This window comes from Ips typographus, linkage group LG15 (assembly GCF_016097725.1).
Source record: "Ips typographus isolate SLU linkage group LG15, UJ_Ityp_2.0, whole genome shotgun sequence".
In the NCBI taxonomy this organism is placed as follows: Eukaryota; Metazoa; Arthropoda; class Insecta; order Coleoptera; family Curculionidae; genus Ips; species Ips typographus.
The window spans coordinates 1,683,941-1,704,210 of record NC_138436.1 but is presented as its reverse complement, the minus strand read 5'-3'; the positions used below and the strand labels follow the sequence as shown (position 1 = coordinate 1,704,210).

The 20,270-nt window shown below is 34.8% G+C and overlaps 1 long non-coding RNA gene across 1 annotated transcript in view; it reads left to right on the top strand.

Annotated features, from left to right (window-relative positions):
* Positions 1-10,569: 10,569 nt before the first annotated feature.
* Positions 10,570-20,270, top strand: part of LOC145738258 (uncharacterized) — a 254,982-nt gene continuing 245,281 nt past the window's right edge. The window contains exon 1 of the long non-coding RNA XR_014180664.1: positions 10,570-15,328. This is a non-coding gene — a long non-coding RNA (uncharacterized LOC145738258). The remainder of the gene's footprint in view (positions 15,329-20,270) is intronic.

Here is a 20,270-nt window from a genome sequence, read left to right as displayed (position 1 = left end):
AGGGTTTTATTTCGTGAGTATGAGACTACGTTACATTTCGAGATGTTGAGGTTTAGCCGGCTAGCCAGGCACCACTGACTGAGAACGGATATGCTGTTCTGCAAGAGGGTGCAATCCGCCGAAGTATCAATGCGATTAAATATTTTTATGTCGTCAGCATAAGCCAGTGTACTGCAATTGAGTGTTGAAATCAGATCGTTTATATAAAGGTGAAAAAGTAAAGGGCCCAGATTAGAACCCTGAGGTACGCCAGAAGTAGGAATAAACATGTCCGATCTAAAGCCCTCATACTCAACGAACTGCCTACGCCCCAAGAGGTAAGATTTCAACAACGAAACCAAGTTGTCGGAGAAACCAAAATGCTCAGAAACTTTCTGGAGTAAAAGGGAGTGGTCAATCTGGTCAAATGCCTTGGTAAAGTCCGTGTAAACAACATCAACTTGGCCTCCATTGTTAATGGCGCCGCAGACGTAAGAGGAGAACGAGCACAAATTAGTCAAACATGACCTCCCAGAATAGAAACCATGCTGATGACTCGAGAGCCCGTTGCAAACCCTGTAAAAGAGACGCTTATAGAGAATGATCTCAAACACTTTAGAAAAGCTACACAAGATTGAAATAGCTCGGTAGTTCTCGACTTGATGTGGGTCATCTTTTTTAAAGACAGGACAAACCCTGGCAACCTTCCAGACCTCAGGAAATTGACCGTTGCTCACAGAAAGATTGAACAGGTGGCAAAGTGGAACGCTCAAGGCAAAAGCACAGTCTCTCACCAAAAAGCCCGGAATTCCATCGGGGCCAGCTGTAGCTTTGTTTTTCAATATCTTGCAGGCTGAAACGACCTCATCGGGGGTAAGTACGGGAATATTTATTATCTCACATTGGTTTGATTGATGAGGGGGGGGTCCACGATCATCGGGTGTTTTGTAAACGCTATTAAAGTAATCTGCAAACGCAGATACGATATTCTGGGGCCCGTTGACTGGTTGATTTGCGTTGTAACGAAGTTACTAATTTTTCGCTGATTTAGTTAAAATACGCGTGACCTTCACTGCTGGGTGCTAGACCGAGGCCGTCGTGGCGTCGATTCTATCGGGACCGTCCGGGGCCGTTCGAAATGGTTCGGTGGGCGCTGAGAGTGGGTACCGCCACTAACAGCCCCCACCGTGGGATTTGTGTATAAAAGAAGGCCCCGAGCCGGAAAATAGGGATTCTTCGATCATCAAAAGATCGAAACCAGCCAGCTAAGCCGATCCGTGCCGACCGTTATCTCTTATCTCCGCGAATTTGTAAGTAAAAAATAGACACATACCGACCGTCCGGTATTTGTTCTGTTTGCTGTTTAAAACCCGTACCGTTAACTGTAGATATTTTAATAGACTGTAAATTGGGGCATTTTCAGTATTTTCCCGGGGTTTCCGTTTGGGGCATTTTCAGTATTTTCCCGGGGTTTCCGTTTGGGGAATTTTCAGTATTTCTCCGGGGATTTTCATTTGGGGCATTTGCTATATTTGTCCGGGGATTTTTCATTTGGGGCATTCACTAAATTTGTCCGGGGATTTTCATTTGAGGCATTTGCTATATTTTTCCGGGGTTTTCCGTTAGAGGGTATTTCTGGTGAAACGGCGCCGGCTTCAGTTACTTTGTTTGTGAAACAGTCAGGTAATCCTGGTCCTGTTCCTGTTTGTTGAACACCGGGGAAACGGTGTAGCAAGCGGGAACGGTGAAACCTGTGACTCGTTTGCTTAGCTCCGGGGAAACGGAGCAGTAAACGGGTTTGGGGATACTGGAGGGATTAGCGGCTGTGTGACTGGCAACGTCACGAGACTTCAAACCTCTGTTGCATGCTTGGGGAAACAGTGTGCAACGGAGGCTCTATTTGACGAACCCCGGGGAATCGGGGAGAGGCACCTAGAGGTTAGGTCGAGTGACGGGAACACCGCTGGTCACGTAATTGGGCCTCATTGGGTTTTGGAACGAATATCGGCGCCGAATAGTCAGTTTTACATAACCGTACCGTACCGCCGTTCTTTCACCGTGTCACAGTCAGTCTTAATCTACCGTAGTCAGGCTAATCAGTAGTGAAGGGTCCGTAGGTAGTTTTCATTATCGTTACACGCTTTCCCCGTACCACCGTATAAGGTAATTTCCGTTTCATTGGGTATTCGTTACCGTGAGTATTTACTGTAAGTATTGAGAGCCGTAATACAGTGCAATTAGTGAAAACAGTTGTTTTAATTTTGTTTTCTTCCCGAACCCTTTGGAACTTTTCTCCAGCTGTCTAAAGGCTACCCAGGTACCGCAAAGTGGACCTTCAGCCACTTTAAATAACGAAGGTGGCGCCCGAGGCAACGTAACCGAAGAAAACCACGAGAAAAGCGCTACAGCGTAATTCATAGTGGCCGGAATTCGGGATTGGGCTTTTTTGCTTTGGATGAATGACCAAAAATTGGAAGGATTACTTTTTATATTTGACTCAGCATTTTCAATAAATTTAATGTATGCATGATGGGATTGTGTCTTAATGAGTCTGCGCAGAGTTTTGAAATTCTCGAGGCTGCGGACGGAATTATGAGTTTGCAAACGTCGCCAAAGTCTTTCTTTTTTGAAAATGTTGTTGATCAATTCTTTGGTAAACCAGCAAGGAAAGCGCCTCTGCCTGGGGGATTTAAGAGGTGCACATCTAGCAAAGCTGTTATTAAGAATCTCATAAAAGGACTGACAGGCATGAGGAAGATCAGATGAGTCAACAACAGAAGACCAGTTGGTATGCAGCAACAGATCATAAAGCTCGAGATAATTCGCTTTGCGAAAATTAAAGTGAGTTGAGCTAACATTGTTTACAGAGAAGCCAGCGGTGGAGGATAAGGCTGCCCGAAACTCAAAAACCAAAGTAGGGTGATATGGATCTTCCTCTAGCAGAGGAGATTAATTTTGAAATTGGCAAAAACTAGATCAAGCAACCGGTTGTCAGAATTAAGTACGGTGTTGTACTGTGGCAGACGAAGAAACTCGCAAAGCTGAAGAAGATTCCCGTGTCTGGGACTATGAGGTGCAGGTTGCATAAACGAAGGAATGTTGAAATCTCCGAGGAAAATAATGTTTTTTTGAAGGAGCGTGTCGAGAGCAGAAAGCTGATCAAAAAATGTTTCTACCTCGATGCTAGTAGTATTTGGAGGTATGTATACAGTAAATACAAAAAATACAAAATACGCACAAGTAAACTTACAACCTAAAAAATCAATACTTGGCACATTTATTCTGATTTGTGAAAGATCCATAAGTTCGGAGTTGAGCCTTCCATGAACGCCAAGCATAACCCCACCACCCCTGGAAGCATCCATCAAGTTGATTCTTCTATCCGAGCGATAAACCAAATAGAAGTCAGGAAAAAGTTCCGAGTCCAGAATGTCAGGTTGGAGCCACGACTCAGTGATTACGATGATATCATAGTCTGAGGAGGCAACACTGCTGAAGAAACGATGGGTCTTAGTCCGAAGACCACGAACATTCTGGTACAGGCAAGTTAATTCATGGTTGATGTTGATTGTTGGCTCGTTAAGTTTTTTGATGTAATCGTGGGAATGCCTCTGACAAATTTCAAAACCAGATCTTCTTCTCCATTTGACCGACGATTCCGCAGTTCTTCCTTTGTGTCCTGAAGCTGTTTTAGTTGTGCTGGAGAAAGATCCGCTTCAATGTATATCCGATGCCGGTCGGCAAAGTGTCTCCTGTTCTTCAGCAGAAACGCTACATCAGTAGTTTTCGCAAGAGTAACCTTTACGGGCTTACAACCGTTACGGTTTGGTTTCCCAAACGAGACGACATTACTGGCCACGATTTGTTGACCAGAGTTGCTGGATAGTATCGTCGAGATCTGCGTGGTCTCAACAAATGATAAGTGGTCTCAATAAATGATAAGTTTATGGTTATATCGAAAAGTAGTAGTCCATATGCACACAGTGTAGTGAGTGTAAGTGAAAGCAAAACTCAGAGTCGATCTCCACAAATATATATTATTAAGTTGTTGCAGCCGGACATGAAAATTGTCCGGCTGCACCGTAGCCATGAAGTCCCACACGGTCACACTACCATAGTGACATAAAGGGGAAAGTCTCCCCCTATTTTAACCTGTTCAGTGTCCAACTTGTGAATGTCCACCGCGGTTTTTGGTGTGTGACGTCCCCTTCAGATAAACATGCAGTTTTGACATCATTCAACTTCCTTGGGTTTTGATTAAGTTTTTTCCCCCTTCAAGAATAAAAAACCAAGCAACCTGTCATCTCAGAACCAGAACTGGGTTTTTTGATCAAGGTTTTTTTCCCCTGTGTAGAATTAAAAAAACCACCTTAGTACAGGGTGCTGCATTTTCGATGGTTTTACGGGGTGCAGAGAAAACGGTAATAGATAGAAAAAAAGTAGCATACGTGTTCTGATCTCTTTTTCTGAGCTGAGATGACTGGCGAACCGTGGGCGGCGCAAACTTCTTTTGTTTCTAAGATACGGGGGCTTTTGAAATTTGGTTATTTTGGAACCTCTGAATTTCATTTGTTATTAAAGTTATCAAAAAAGGAAGAATGGTTTCCGGTAGAAGTTTTGACGTAAAATCCAATGGCGTAATCAGTTTTATTCTATTCCGTTTAGTTTCTGACATATGACAGTAAGTTACATTTTTTTAAATGGAAGATTCTATATATTTTTACGTCATTTAATTCTGTTGATTTTTACCTTTTCAACGGTGTATTACAACATATAAGTTTGTAGAGGTTAATCCTGTTATTTTAAAAAAAGGCCTTTGCTAAGCTAAAAAAAGGCCAATATCTAAAATACCAAAGAAAATCGGAAATCATATAAACTAACACATCAGAAAATTAAATATTTTTAATAAATCTTATTAAAAAATCTAAGTTACAAACAGTTCTACCGTTACTTTAATAAGAAAAGTGGCCATTTCTATTTTCTACTATTTTTAAGGTAGAAGTTAAAAAAACTGTTTATAAACGACATGTAACATGTTAATATGAACATAGCCAAATTTTGTTTCGACTGTGGGTATTTTTATACATATTATTTAGCACTTTTTTGTTAAGGAAACGCTTTTTTTCTAATTACCAAGAATAACGTTTACAAACTTATATGTTTTAATTCACCGTTGAAAAAGTAAAAATCAACAACAACAATTAAATAAACTAAAAATATATAGGGTGTTTCATTTAAAAAAATATAACTTACTGTCATATGTCAGAAACTAAACGTAATAGAAAAAAACTGACTATGCCATTGGATTCTACGTCAAAACTTCTCCCGGAACCGTTTTTTCCTTTTTTGATAACTTTAATAGGAAATGAAATACAGAGGAGGTTCCAAAATGACCAATTTTCAAAAGCCCCCCGTATCTTCGAAACAAAAGAAGTTTGCGCCGCCCACTTTTCGCCAGTCATCTCAGCTCAGAAAAAGAGATCAGAATACGTATGCTACTTTTTTTCTATCTATTACCGTTTTCTCTGTACCCCGTAAAACCATCAAAAATTCAGCACCCTGTACATCTGGGTTCAGCTGTCCCCCCTTGTAGAATGACAGCCAGCAGACTAGTGATCTAGTTAAGCCTCTGAAGATGGGTGTCTGAATACACCCGAAACATGTTAGGCAGATAACAACTTATTAATATATATTTGTGGAGATTGACTCTGAGTTTTGCTTTCACTTACTTTATGGTTATAGTTTAGGTTATTACATGACATAGACTCACAAGTGCAAGTACATAAATAGTAAATATTAAATAAAAAGTTGTAGCTTGTAGCTGCAATCCTTTTTCTTTAAGCCGGAACCCAAAACAAAAATGAAAAAGTTAATAAAATCATGTACCTAAAAACTATAACTTTTGTGATAATATTCATGTCAATGCCAGGTTAGCCATACTGCAGGTTCAAAAAAGGAAAAAAGATTTAATTTTAGTATTAGCCATAAAAAATTTTGGTTTTTAAGTGAATTCAGTTATAACTAATACTAAATTTAAATTATTTTTTTATAAACTACTTTGGTCATAAGCATTGATTCTATTCTTAGTCCTAATATAAATAATATAACTAAAATTTTGCTTTATAAACTAGGCTTAAGTCCCTTCCATTTCATCACATTCAAGACATTGTATAATACATATTAACTCAATGTTGAGCAATGCCGATTACTAAAGTGTACAATGATAATTATTAAACATAAAACAATAATGAAAAATGCATTAGTTTTCATTTTAATGTTAATTTAAGTAAAATCACTATACTGACCTTAAACCTTGCTTTTTTATTCACCATTCTAATGCAAGTAGTTGAACCCAACAATTTCACTCTTCAACTTGATTGATATGTTGCAATCTTCTTAGTGGGTAATTTGTTCTTGGCTTAGGTCAATTTCTTCATAAAAGTTATATTTTCTCATCCACATGGAAAAGTAGTGAAGTATTCAGCATATACAGGATACAGATCTGTGAAAGAGGCCCAATTTGTTAGTTGAACCACCCTTAAAATATTGTCAGATTAGACAAATTTTTAGTCATTTATACAAGTGATGCATCAGCAGAGATTATTTAGGTTAGGTATGAAATTGCCATTGAAATCTTACCTGGGCTAGCAGGCGTTGTGTGCATTATGACCATTGAAAAATATACATTTACTTGAATTTATGTGTATAATCTTCACCAATTATTAGACTATTGTAATAAAAATACAATTATTTTAGCTGCATGTTAATTTTTCTGACACAACAAAACAAAAACAAAAGCCAAGTGACAAGTTGGCATTTGACATCACAACAGATCCAAGATGGCCTATCTGGAACTTGTTTTCTCAATGCGATACGCCGGGTGACGTCACAGTGGATGCTCGTGTGCACAATATACATTTAATACCCAAGGGATTACAGGCGTTGTCCGTGGTTTGGTATTACTATTTGATAGTCCATCTTCACAGAGTGGAACAAGTATTGGATTTATTGTTTTAAAAGAACATTGCAGCAGCACAAAGATGTTTTCTTTACAAGTATAGTACTTGATAGGCAGATGTTCAGCCTTATGCCGTAAATCCATTGACTTTAATATCAATATTGAAATAATTTCAATGAAAATTTACCACTATTTCAATTTTTGGTCACATAGATATGCACTAAGGACAATTGATTAAAACAACTGTAGGTAATAATTGATTGATAAAATTTCAAGCTTCACTATGGCAACATTGCATTTGTGTTATGGCCAGACCAAACCAGACGGAGCAGTACGGACCTAACCTCACAAATTATGTACATTTTAAACGGCTTTTGGTGTTTTTCAGTTTTTTTTCCGGCAACGGTAAGTACTTAATTCAAAATTAGGATAAAGTACCAAACTTAATTTTTAAATCAATTTTAGATATGTCTTAGAAAGCCTCAAGACAGCAATATATTCAATTTCTAACTGAGGTAGAAAGTTCTGAGGTTTTAAAGTGGGGAAAAGGTACCCCAGATTTAAAAAGACAATCTTGGGAACATGCTGCAAAGGCTATAAATTCTATTGGAGGTACCCAAAAAACTGGTGAACAATGGAAAAAGGTATATAATTTGTTAAAATACTGTCACGAAGGATAATAAATCAAATTTATTTCACTTGAACGAAAACATTAAAAAATGTGGAATTTATATTACTTGAGCGGAAACATTAAAATTGTCAGAGTGCAACTGCAATTATGATGCATTTGCTGAATTGCAAAATATGTGGAATGTTTTCCAAGTACCGAGGGTCGAAAGGTCGTCACGAGTTGTCGGCTAGACGAGACCAGGTCTGGGAATTTTGATTGGTGGAACCAGTGTCTGGAATGCTATAAAAAGGAAGTTGTACCCTAGAGAGGGGTTCAGTTCAGTTCATTCCAATCAATCCAGTTTTGCTGTGCACCACGTCGGAGAAGGCAGTACCTAGCCAGAAGACTCCGCTCACGCCACAGAATGTAGTCGTCCTGAATTCTGCAACCCGCACCGGGTTTACAAATTAATTAAATAGTAAACCATATCTTAAACTATAATAAATCGCGAGTGCCAAACCCTCCAGGAAGCTGCCCTCATAATTGTTTAACAAATGTAAGTACAGATTTGTTATTGTAATATTTTGTGCATGTAAAAGGTATTGTTTAAAGTGTTACTTTGGGAATTATGTTTGAAGGTTTTATTCCGATTCACTAAGTTGATAAACCAACCATTTTGTCAATTACTTTTAACTGTTATTTAGTTATTAAATTATATTTTTCTACCAAGTGGTTTGATTCTACCTCTGAAACAAGATCTCGGTAAAGGCGTTTATTAAAGTAATAAACGCACGTCTCGTTTAACTTGTCGGGCCAAAAGGACTTTACAATTTAAACGTGACATAATTGTTTCAAGTAGATGAAAAACACTGTTAAAAAAAAGTGAATTTTTAAACCAGAAAAAATATTTTTAATTTTTCTCATCGTGAGTGAAAATTACCTCTTTAAAACAAAAATATAATTTTACTTTTTGCATAATTAATTTTGTCCTACATTGTCATTTTGAATATTTGTTTGCTAAATTGTAAGAAGCAAGGAAGTATTACTGAAACGATCGTGTCTTATGTTAAAAAAGTCAAGAAATTAATGGCTAATATAACTTTACGTACAGCACTGGCCGAACAAAAAGCCCCGGCCATCCCTAAATTTACGTGTCCACCTACGTTTAATCCATCAAGTGATTGCCCCATTACATTTTTAAATAAATATGAAAAGTCCGCAAGATTAAACAACTGGACTTATTCTTTAATGATTTCATATTTTAATAATTATTTGGACGGACCAGCACAAGTTTGGTATCAAAAATATGGAAATGATACAAAAAATGTTTTGAATACTTGGGCAATAATTCGAACAGATTTTCTAAAAGAATTAGCAGGTGACCAGCCATTTCGTAAACTGAAATTTAGATTAAACACGCGTAAACATCGGGACAATGAAGACATTAAAACTTATTATTATGACTTACTTACCTTGGCAAATGAAATTAACCCAGATATGTCTTTTGAAACTTTTAGAGATTATTTTGAAAACGGTTTAAATCCGTCGTGTTTTGAAATGTATTATTTGCTAAGCTCTAATAATAAAAATTTGAGTGATTTAAACCAACTAGTCTTGAAAATAAGTGATATTGAAGAGCGTGTATTATTTAATCAAATGAATCGGCAAAGTCAATTTTACATTTCGGACGGAATGAATTTTCGGTCTCGTAATGATCGGTTGAAAAACAAATTTGACAAATACAGTACTAATCGTACTTGGCCAAATAAGTATTGTAAAAATTGTGAATTTCAGTCCAACAATTATTGTGGAAATAAAAATTACAAAGGGACCAAGTTAAACAAAAATGATTTTTATTATCGAAATGTGTCACAAGAAAAGCAAAATTATTCTAGGTTTGATCAAAATTGAGGTATAAGAAATAGTAATACCAAAAATAATTATTCATCAAAATGTAAAAATTTTAATCGAGGTAGCAACAAGTTTTACAGTTTTGAACAAAATAAGAATGTTTCTACACATCAGAATCCTAGTGAATGTGAAAACTCAATGTTAAGTGTCGATGAAGTTGCTCTAAACTCGACAAACAGTAAAGATAGCAATTTATTGTCAATCAAAGCTTCAATAAATAACGAAGACAATTTGTTTAATGTAATTTTAGATACAGGATGTGAACCAAATTTAATTGATTTAAATCTTATAACTAACATGTCTTTATCATCAGAGACAATCCAATTAACTTCAGTAGGAGGTTATACTGTTAACCCAATAGGTACTTCAAAAGTAACTCTAAAAATTAACGACATAAAGTTGGAGGTTGAAGCATTAGTAGTGAAAAACCTTTCTAAACCTTTAATTTTGGGACATAATTTTCTATCAAATTTTTACGCAATAATTGATAACAATAAAAATATTTTGAGTTTTTCAACAAACAACAACGATAAAGTAACAGTTAATCTCAATCGACCTGATTTTGATGTTACATCTAAAAACCAAGTTCAGAAAGAGTATCTAATGGGTGTAGAAATTTCTGACGTCGAAAAAACAGTAAAACCTGTAATAAAATTGAAAGTTGCTCGAAAGTATATTGTAAAACCAAATAAGCAAATAACGTTACGATTGAAAACCGCGAATAATGAGCCTGATTTAACAAAATGCATTTTTATTAAAAGAGACAGTTATTTATGTCCAAGAAATCTGTGTGTAGGCACACCATTTTTGCAAAATGGGCACAATTTATACATTACAATTGTCAATAAGGGATTTAGAACAGTTCCTATTTTAAAGCATTCTGTTATAGGTAAATTCGACGTTAATGAATCAATCAATACAAATACGACAAAGGATTCAATGTTATGCATTTCAGAAAAACGCAAATCAAAAACTGCTAATAAGTTTCAGTCCGATTTTCTTGTTCAATCGAAAATGTTACATCCTAATTTACAGACAAGTAACATAAATGAAATCGATAATATAGATTATCGAAGAAAAGTTGAGATGTTTAAATCAACTCGTAACACAGCCGACCAAGTCGAATTAAAAAATGTAATATTCCCTGTATCCCAATTTTGTGGATTACAATATTCAAAGCAAAATGTATGCTTTTAGCATTTCTATTTAGTAGAAGTTTGTATAAAAGTTAAACTGAAAAATCAAATATTTTGAGAAAAAAATTTGAATTTTACATACCTACTGCAGCATGCTATTAAATTAATTTTTACATGACTTCTAAATCAGAAGTAAAAAATAAAATCCACACTGTAAAACAGCGGATTGTGTTATTTCGATGTCGAGGTCAAGCATTCCCGATAACGACAAAAAGTGTGCCGGAATGAAACTTCTAATTGTCGACAAATAATTTTTTACTTATTATGTGTAGGTACCAGCTTTAAATAAAAGCATAGTGCAGAGTTAAAGAGGATTTCGATATGTTTCCATCGTTTGAAAACGAACAGTACATAAAAAATCGAAGGTTATTATTTGGTCGCTTGCAAAAATCGCGACATTAGTGGAAAATAAAGTAAAGCAGACTAATTAGTTCTATTTGACACCGCGTGCCGGTGTGACCGACTTGCTTTCTTGCACTCGTCTCGTCGCATCGCCGCGAAGGTGTCGATAAAGAAACTGCTGATTGATAAATTTTAATGTTTTTTTTTTTCTAAATGCACATGATAATTTACCTACATGGAATAACAAGTCGAAATATTGTATTGGCTAAGAATAATTCAATTTGATTTTACTATGAAAAAGATGACAACTGATTTAAAAAGTGACCCAAGTTATTTTTTTTTTTTGAATACGAATGGTAAATGATACATTTGTAATAAAGTATTTCTGAAGTGTTATTTAACACATTCAACACACATACTGCTCGGATGAGACGATAAGACCCACACATCATGATACTGTGATTTTATTTTCAATTTATTTCTGCTGAATTTTATTATGTTAAATAATTAAGGTGAAAAACGCTAGCTGAGCGTAATACCTTATTATGTAAGTGGCACATAGAGTTTGTTTCTTTAACCGACCCATTGTAATGAGTTTTATGAGTAATAAAGTTTCAACTTACATGCAGTTGAACTATTTTTGGTGCATCTGTACGAAGATGTCCAGCTCAAGATTCATAATTAAATGAAATAAATATTGAATTGCCAATGAAAAAATATTGGTATCTTTTATAAAGGAGTAACTTAAATACTCAAGAATTCAACAGGAAAAACAGTATAATTCAATGTTGGTAGGAGTATTAGCTCTCAAAGTAGTTGTTTCTGATTTTTCCCTTCTCAGTTGAGAAGTTGTTGATACAGAAAGGTCTGTACATGTTGAGAAATATTTGTGTTAGTGCCACACAGCAATATTGTTTGCTGTTATCGATGTTAGGGCGGTGCATGAATTTTTCTTAAGGAACAAACCAAAGATACTCGTTGAATGCGAAATTAGTAGCAGGCTGAAATGATTGTGTGTATGCTACACCTTAACATATGTTTTGAAAATTGGGTCTTTGAAGCAAATCGATACTAGACTTCTTTAAACTCGGATATAAAAAGGTCCATATAAAGTAGCTAAATTTGTCAATATTTTCAGGCAACGGAGATTCCTATTCCTGACAGCAACCGGTTATACGTTATCCTGGAAGTTTGCGTATTAGTTGCTTTAATCGTTTACCTTAATTCCGTTTATAGGATCGTCTCATTACGATGTACAATAAGTTGTACAAATTTCTAGCAGACTGACTACGACTACTTTTTGAAACAAATATTGAACTGCAGAGAAATTCAGAGTTACAAGTTACAAGCCCGATAAAGTCAAAATGCTCATACTTAAGTTATGAAAATGATTTACTTTTATTTGCTTAAATGAATTATCCTACAGTAGGATACATTTTGTTTTTTGTGCACATGAAAAAATGCGATATATAGGTACGTAAGTACCTAACCAAATGATTAGATAATTCTTTTCTTATGCCGCAGACAGATGGTAATCACTTTGTTATTTAAGTCATCGTGGTAGCGACGCGTCTAAAAAACTGCGTATGGATAAATATCATTGTAATTCCATTTTGACATGCAAATTTTTAGCATATGAGAATAATTAAGAAAAATGGCCATTGTTATTATAAAAGTTAAAAAGTGTACACTTGAGTTTTGTATCGTGATTTTTCATTGTATGAGTAAATGGATTAATTGAAGACTTTACGAAATAAAACTGGGCTAAATACTTATTGAACATTGACAAGTAAAGACTGTATTGCACGGTCAAGATGTCAAGATACTAGTAGCAAATTTTGAAACTTGAACACTTGTCATATTAGGTTATCAGAAAGGTTAATGAGTGCACCATGCTTAAAACCATGGAATTCGCTGGTTAACCAATTCGGAATAATATCTCAATGAGACCATGTAGGTACCTACCAACGAATAAAGATAAATATATGAAAAAATTAATATTGTCGGTGTAATAATCACCTTGAACATATAGTTGTTTATGCATTTTTGCGAGGAACGCAACTAATTCGCGAGCGATGAGAAATGAATATGTCGCTGCGCGCATAAATAAATGACTAATTTAAATAGTCCGAGTTAGGAAGACGGTTTACATTATGTGCATATTGATTTTCATTACGTAATTTTTGAATCAACCGAATCATTCCCAATACACGCATACTTATATACCGAATGCTACGTTTCACCAGTTTCGGGTACCAGTAGTACCCCAAACACAACAAAGGGTTGAAACATCAGGAGTGAATTCTGCTGGCGCATCTTCTGGAGGTGCATTTGGACCACAAACTTATGGGACCACCTGAATCCCACGCAAGTCAGGTTGTCCGCAATCCGGCACTGTGCCCAAATCCGGATAACCAGGCGCAAGTGCGAGCAGGGGGCCCATTAATCCTCAAACTAGAGATGATCTAGAGCAAGCGGTAGCACAGCCGTTTGTTGCTCAGTTAGAGCCTTTTGGAAATATAGGGATAATACAATAACAAGATACTACTTATTACCTATTCTGATTTTTATACTATTTGGAAAATAGTAAGACAGATACATGGTATATTATGAATTATACCACACAAAGTAAAGGGTTGCAAAAATACATCAGTTCCTGGACTAAAACGAAAGCGTACATCGCTTATTTCTACTTCGTCCGGCTGATAATCCAAATGATGACAAACTTTAGCCTTGATTCAGCTTTGTAAGGCAAAGTGAAATCAAGACAAACAATGCAAATTTGTGGAAATGCAATAATTAGAGTTTTTTTAATATGCCAGAAAGGATTTAAGTTAATCATTTAATACCTACTTGCATTTACATACTGATGGCATATTTTTATTTTTACAGAAATCAATGAGGGAAAAGCATTTGATTGAGGACATTATATCCAATTTTTTGATAGAACAATCTTCTCCAAAAGATTTTGAAGTTGGTTAGAGACGGTTAATATTTCTTTTTTTTTTTTAAACAGGCAAATACGTTCTACTTTCCATAAAATGAAAACTAGAGCGTCTTATACTTACGGAGTTCAAACTTTTTAGTTTCAGGACCGGATTTCTGATTATTTTTACATGTCAATTAACTTTATGAAGTAATACGTAACACTGCATGCAGAGTATACTTTGGATATAAGTATATTAAGCCTTAATGAACACATATTAACCTTTGTTCCTATTTTTATTTCATGTAAACGCACACATGAGAGTCAACAAGCCAGATCGAAATAATACCACACGTTGATCCTGCTCTGCTGAAGACATTTAATTTCTTCCACGACTGTTGACGTTGGTATACAACATAGTCCGCACGCAATACCAACACGTCATTGGACTTTTACCCACGTCACATCCATCAATTTGATGCAAGTAATAAGGAATACGTGCGTGGCATTTAGTTATGCGCAGTAAACATCTTCGTGGTAAGAGTGAACTATTCTCGGCTTAACAATAATGTGCTCTGTGTTGCGCTCTTAAACTATGTTAGATTTAAGAAGTTATTTAGATGGAAGCGATGTAAGGCAAATGGAGTAAGTATTTTACGCACATTCAATAATTGGTATTTTCGAAGCCTAGATACTTCTTTCTTTATAAATCTACTCCATTATCCTTTTCTGGGTTTATTAGTGTTAGTAAGTTATTTGTGTTCATCATAAGCAATACTATGCTTTAATCATAATGTACTTAGTAGTACCGTAGCTTATCGATTGTTCTAATGGTTTTTATGTACGTCAATCTGAAATTTTGGTTTAATTGTATAATACTGTTACAAGTTAGATATTTTTTCAAGATGGTTGTTTTTAAAGGGAGTATATAAGTGTCCTTTATTTTAAAACTGGGGACCAGTTTTTCTGGGGCGGAGGCATATGTCACGAATGGAAAATCCGTTAATTGAAAAGATGGACTGATTAACTTAAAAAACATCGAGGATTGCGAAATGTTAAGCGCACGAAGCAAGGTCGCATCACGATGCACCGAATGTGTCATGCACCGAGTGCACCGTATCGGTGATGAGTCACCACCACCTGCTTTACAGAAATGTGAAAAACAAGCGACAATAACAAACTGCGTCAGCCGATCAATCGGGTATAAAATACGCCGATTTTAGCAGTATAAGGAGAGAGTGAACCGATCGACAGTAGTGCGACCAGCTGAACCAGGAAGTCGAGATGTCGACTCTCCTCGGTCAAGAAAAGATCAAGTTAAGTAGTCCGTTCTCATAAGTTGTTCCAACACAAAAGTGACCAAGCCAGCCGCCAGAAAATGCTAAGTCCTTAGCGTATGAATTTGTGTAAGTACCATTGTTGAATTGTTAATTGTTAGTGTGTTTATGACCGTATTGTGCAGACCCATTTATGTATACTACATTTAATAGATTTAAGTGTTTAATAGAAAACTCAGTGTTTGATTCCATCCTTAAAACTGAGATCCCGGCACGACGTTTAACGTCGTGAGTCAGTTTAATTAATGAATCCGAAAGGGCTCATAAATTAAACGTGACAATATTGTTGCGATAAGGCTATTATCGACGAAGTTTTCCTAGCTAAAGCAGTTCTCAAGGTTCAGGAAAATAATACTGCCTTGACGACAATAGTCAACACTCTTGAAAAAGCTGTGCAAGTTAATTTTGTAAATCTCGAGTTAATTCCTTTTAATGAAACCGAATCGCAGGTTTTCCATGTGAGTTATGATAAGAATAAAATGAATTCAGCATATCGAAATTCAATTCTAGAAGCAAATCTCAGATTAAGTCATCTAAACCTTGAAGAAACAGAGTCAGTTCTCAATTTATGTAGAGAGTTCAATCATATTTTTCATTTACCGAATGATGATCTTACGTACACAGATGCAATTCAGTGCAAAATCCAGACAACAACTGATAATCCAATCGCATCAAAAATTTATAGGCTTCCAAAAGTGCATGAAGAAGAAGTTTCTAAACAAATCAACAAAATGCTGAAACAAAAAATTATACAACCCTCAGTTTCCCCATATAACGCACCATTATGGGTAGTTCCGAAAAAAATGGATGCGTCAGGACAACGTAAATTTCGCGTTGTAGTAGATTATCGGCGTCTAAACGATGTCATCGTAGGTCAGTATTATCCAATTCCAAGTATCGATGAAATTTTAGATCAGTTAGGACATTCTCAATATTTCACTTCATTAGATTTGAGTTCTGGTTTCCACCAAATAAAAATGGATAAAGACGATATCCCAAAAACGGCTTTTTCTACACCAAATGCCCACTATGAATTCCTTAGAATGCCTTTTGGTCTAAAATGTGGACCAGCTATATTTCAGAGATTAATGAATAATATTTTAACTGGTTTACAAGGAAATCAATGTTTTGTCTATTTAGATGATTTAGTAATCGTAGGCTCAAACATATCTGACCATGAGGAAAAATTAAAATTAGTGTTCCAAAGATTATCAAATAACAATCTTAAATTGCAGCCTGATAAATGCGAATTTATGAAAAAAGAAATAATTTACTTGGGTCACAAATTGTCACAAAATGGAGTTGAGCCGGATTCTGCAAAAATTGAAAGTATTATTAATTTTAGAAATTCCAAAATCATCAAAAAATATAAAACAATTTTTAGGTCTAACGGGATACTATAGACGTTTTATTCCTAATTTTGCAGCTATTGCAAAACCCATGACTTTGTTATTAAAAAAAGACTCAAATTTTAGTTGGGGTCCAGAACAACAAAAATCATTTGATCAGTTTAAACATATTTTAACCACCGATTTACTTTTGCAATTTCCAGATTTTAGTAAAGAATTTATTCTTACAACAGATGCTTCAGATTACGCTATAGGATCAGTTTTATCACAAGAAGTGAATAATAAAGATTTACCGGTGGCATATGCAAGTCGTACCTTAAATAAAGCTGAACAGTCCTACTCTGCTACAGAAAAAGAACTATTGTCAATAGTTTGGTCTGTCAAACATTTTCGACCATATCTTTATGGAAGAAAATTTAAAATTGTTACAGATTGTCGTCCTCTTACATGGTTATTTAATTGTAAAGATCCTTCATCACGGTTAGTCCGCTGGAGACTAAAGCTCGAGGAATATGACTATCAAATTACTTATAAACCAGGTCGTCTTAATTCAGTTGCAGACGCACTATCGAGAAACCCTGTATTACATATTGATAAATGTGAAAACCAATTTGACAATTTTATTAAATTTCACTATGAAAATCAAGATTTAATTGAGTATCCTATATTAAAAGAAAATATTTTCGAACATTTTCCAAATATACTTTTCTTTTCAAAAGATTTCGATGAATCTAACTCTTTCTACGAGACTCTAAATCAAATATACGATCTAAATAAAATTAGTGTTGACAATATAAAATTGTATGACATTATAACTTTAAAAAATAATAATTCTACTACATACATTTTAATAACACATCTAAATTATTTTGATAAACCTTCTTCCAAAGATATTTTTTATGCTCTTCAAAGTTTTAAAACAAATGTTGCATTTAAAACTACTGATACACCTCTGTATTTAAAAAATCCGCAACATTATAATACCTCATTAAAAAAAGATATAATTAATGAAATGATATTCTATCTTTTCGAAGATGCTCTTAAAATCATTATAGTAGATTCTGAAAAAATTAAACCACACACTAAAGAGGAAATAAGTAAGATAATTAAAGAAAATCATAGTACATCAATTTCGGGTCATCCAGGTTTTAGTAAAACTTATAAAAGAATAAAAGAAGATATGTTCTATATGTTTGTTGAGACGAATTACTCATTTTTTTCCTTGTTTATTGGGTCGTCTGTCTCACACAAAAAAAGGTTTGTTGGGAAAATGGAATTTCGCACTATTTTCAACTAAGTTGAAAATAACATTAACCTAGTCGTCCCAACACAAGACCACTGACTTAGGCTCGGTCTTGTTACCTAAAAACGCTGACGTTTCGGTGGAAAATCTACCACCGTCTTCAGAGAATCTAAAAAAGAAAAAACACAACGGCAGAACACAGAAAACAACAACTTAATAAATATTAAACCTGATAATGTTCAATATGGAACTCTGAGAAGGGTTTTGTCAATAAAAATTGACATAAATTTTGACTTTTGTCATTCCAATAGGAAAGGTTATCTATTGTTGTAGTGAAAGGTGGGTTTTATAATGAAAACAAAATTACAAGAAATTTCAGTTACGTTTGATATGACCAAGTGTTATTTCCTCCTCTAGAATATTTAACCAAGTTTGGTCAATATTAATAGAGGATGTAGCAACACAGGAGTCATGGTTTAATCTAATATATGCACTTTCTTTTATTTTACGTCTTTTTGAAAAAGTTTCTTTGTCTATGATACTACATTCATTCCATTAGTATCATAGACAAAGAAACTTTTTCAAAAAGACGTAAAATAAAAGAAAGTGCATATATTAGATTAAACCATGACTCCTGTGTTGCTACATCCTCTATTAATATTGACCAAACTTGGTTAAATATTCTAGAGGAGGAAATAACACTTGGTCATATCAAACGTAACTGAAATTTCTTGTAATTTTGTTTTCATTATAAAACCCACCTTTCACTACAACAATAGATAACCTTTCCTATTGGAATGACAAAAGTCAAAATTTATGTCAATTTTTATTGACAAAACCCTTCTCAGAGTTCCATATTGAACATTATCAGGTTTAATATTTATTAAGTTGTTGTTTTCTGTGTTCTGCCGTTGTGTTTTTTCTTTTTTAGATTCTCTGAAGACGGTGGTAGATTTTCCACCGAAACGTCAGCGTTTTTAGGTAACAAGACCGAGCCTAAGTCAGTGGTCTTGTGTTGGGACGACTAGGTTAATGTTATTTTCAACTTAGTTGAAAATAGTGCGAAATTCCATTTTCCCAACAAACCTTTTTTTGTGTGAGACAGACGACCCAATAAACAAGGAAAAAAAAGAATAAAAGAAAGTTTTAAATGGCAAAGTATGAAAAAAGATATAAGAAATTTTATCAAAACTTGTCAAAAATGCCAAGAAAATAAAGTCAATCGCCATCCAATTAAAGCTCCTATGCAAATTACTTCTACCTCAAAACAACCCTTTGAAAAGTTATTTTTAGACATTGTAGGTCCATTGCCACTTACTGAGTTTGGAAATCGGTTTATTTTAACCTTACAGGATGATCTATCTAAATTTTCTTATGCGTATGCTATACCTAACCATGAAGCTCAAACTATAGCTGATAAATTTTGTGAATTTATGCTAATTTTTGGAATGCCAAAATCTATTGTTACCGATAATGGTACTGATTTTACATCTAATCTATTAAAAGAAGTAAATAAGCTCTTCAAAATAAAACATATCACTACCTCTCTTTATAGACCTCAAAGTAATGGAGCGCTAGAACGTTCACATTCTACCTTAAAAGATTATCTAAAACATTTTGTTAATCAAACTCAAGACAATTGGGATTTATTTGTCCACACAGCTATGTTTTCGTACAACACACTTATCCATACAACTACTCAATTTACACCTTACGAGTTGATATTCGGACACAAAGCTCTAATTCCCAATAAAGTCACGCAAAATCCTGAGTTCCTTTACACGTATGACTCATATCATAAACAGCTGCAATTGAAATTAAATAAATCATATCAAATTGCCCGAGAGAACATTGAAAAATCTAAAGAAAAGTCCAAGACTAATTACGATAAAAAAATAAACAATTTTGACTTTTCCGTAGGAGACGAAGTGTATGTACTTGATAAATCTTCAAAACCAGGAATGAGTAAAAAATTATCCCCGAATTACAAAGGTCCATATAAAATAATGAAAGTCAATGCCAATAATTCCGTGTCTGTTAAAATAAAAAATAAAATAGTCTCTTATCACAAAGACTTATTGAAACCATTTATTTCAGATGAAAACAGGTGTCATTCGACTTCTCTGGTTGATAACGATAACGTGGTCCATAATTGCCCACACGACGACGCGTGCTCATCAACCATATCACATTACTCCGATTAGCGAACAAGCCGGAGTGTTTTATCAAAACTTAGGGAAGCTTAAGTTACAAGTCGACTCATTTAATCTTCTTTGTTTACGAAACATAACCTTTTACATAAATAAATTAAAATTAATCGAAAATGTGAATGTAAAATCTAAAACTATATGTTTTTCTTCGGATATCGAAAACAATAACCTATACACTCATACATTTCACTGTTCTGATTCTATTACAA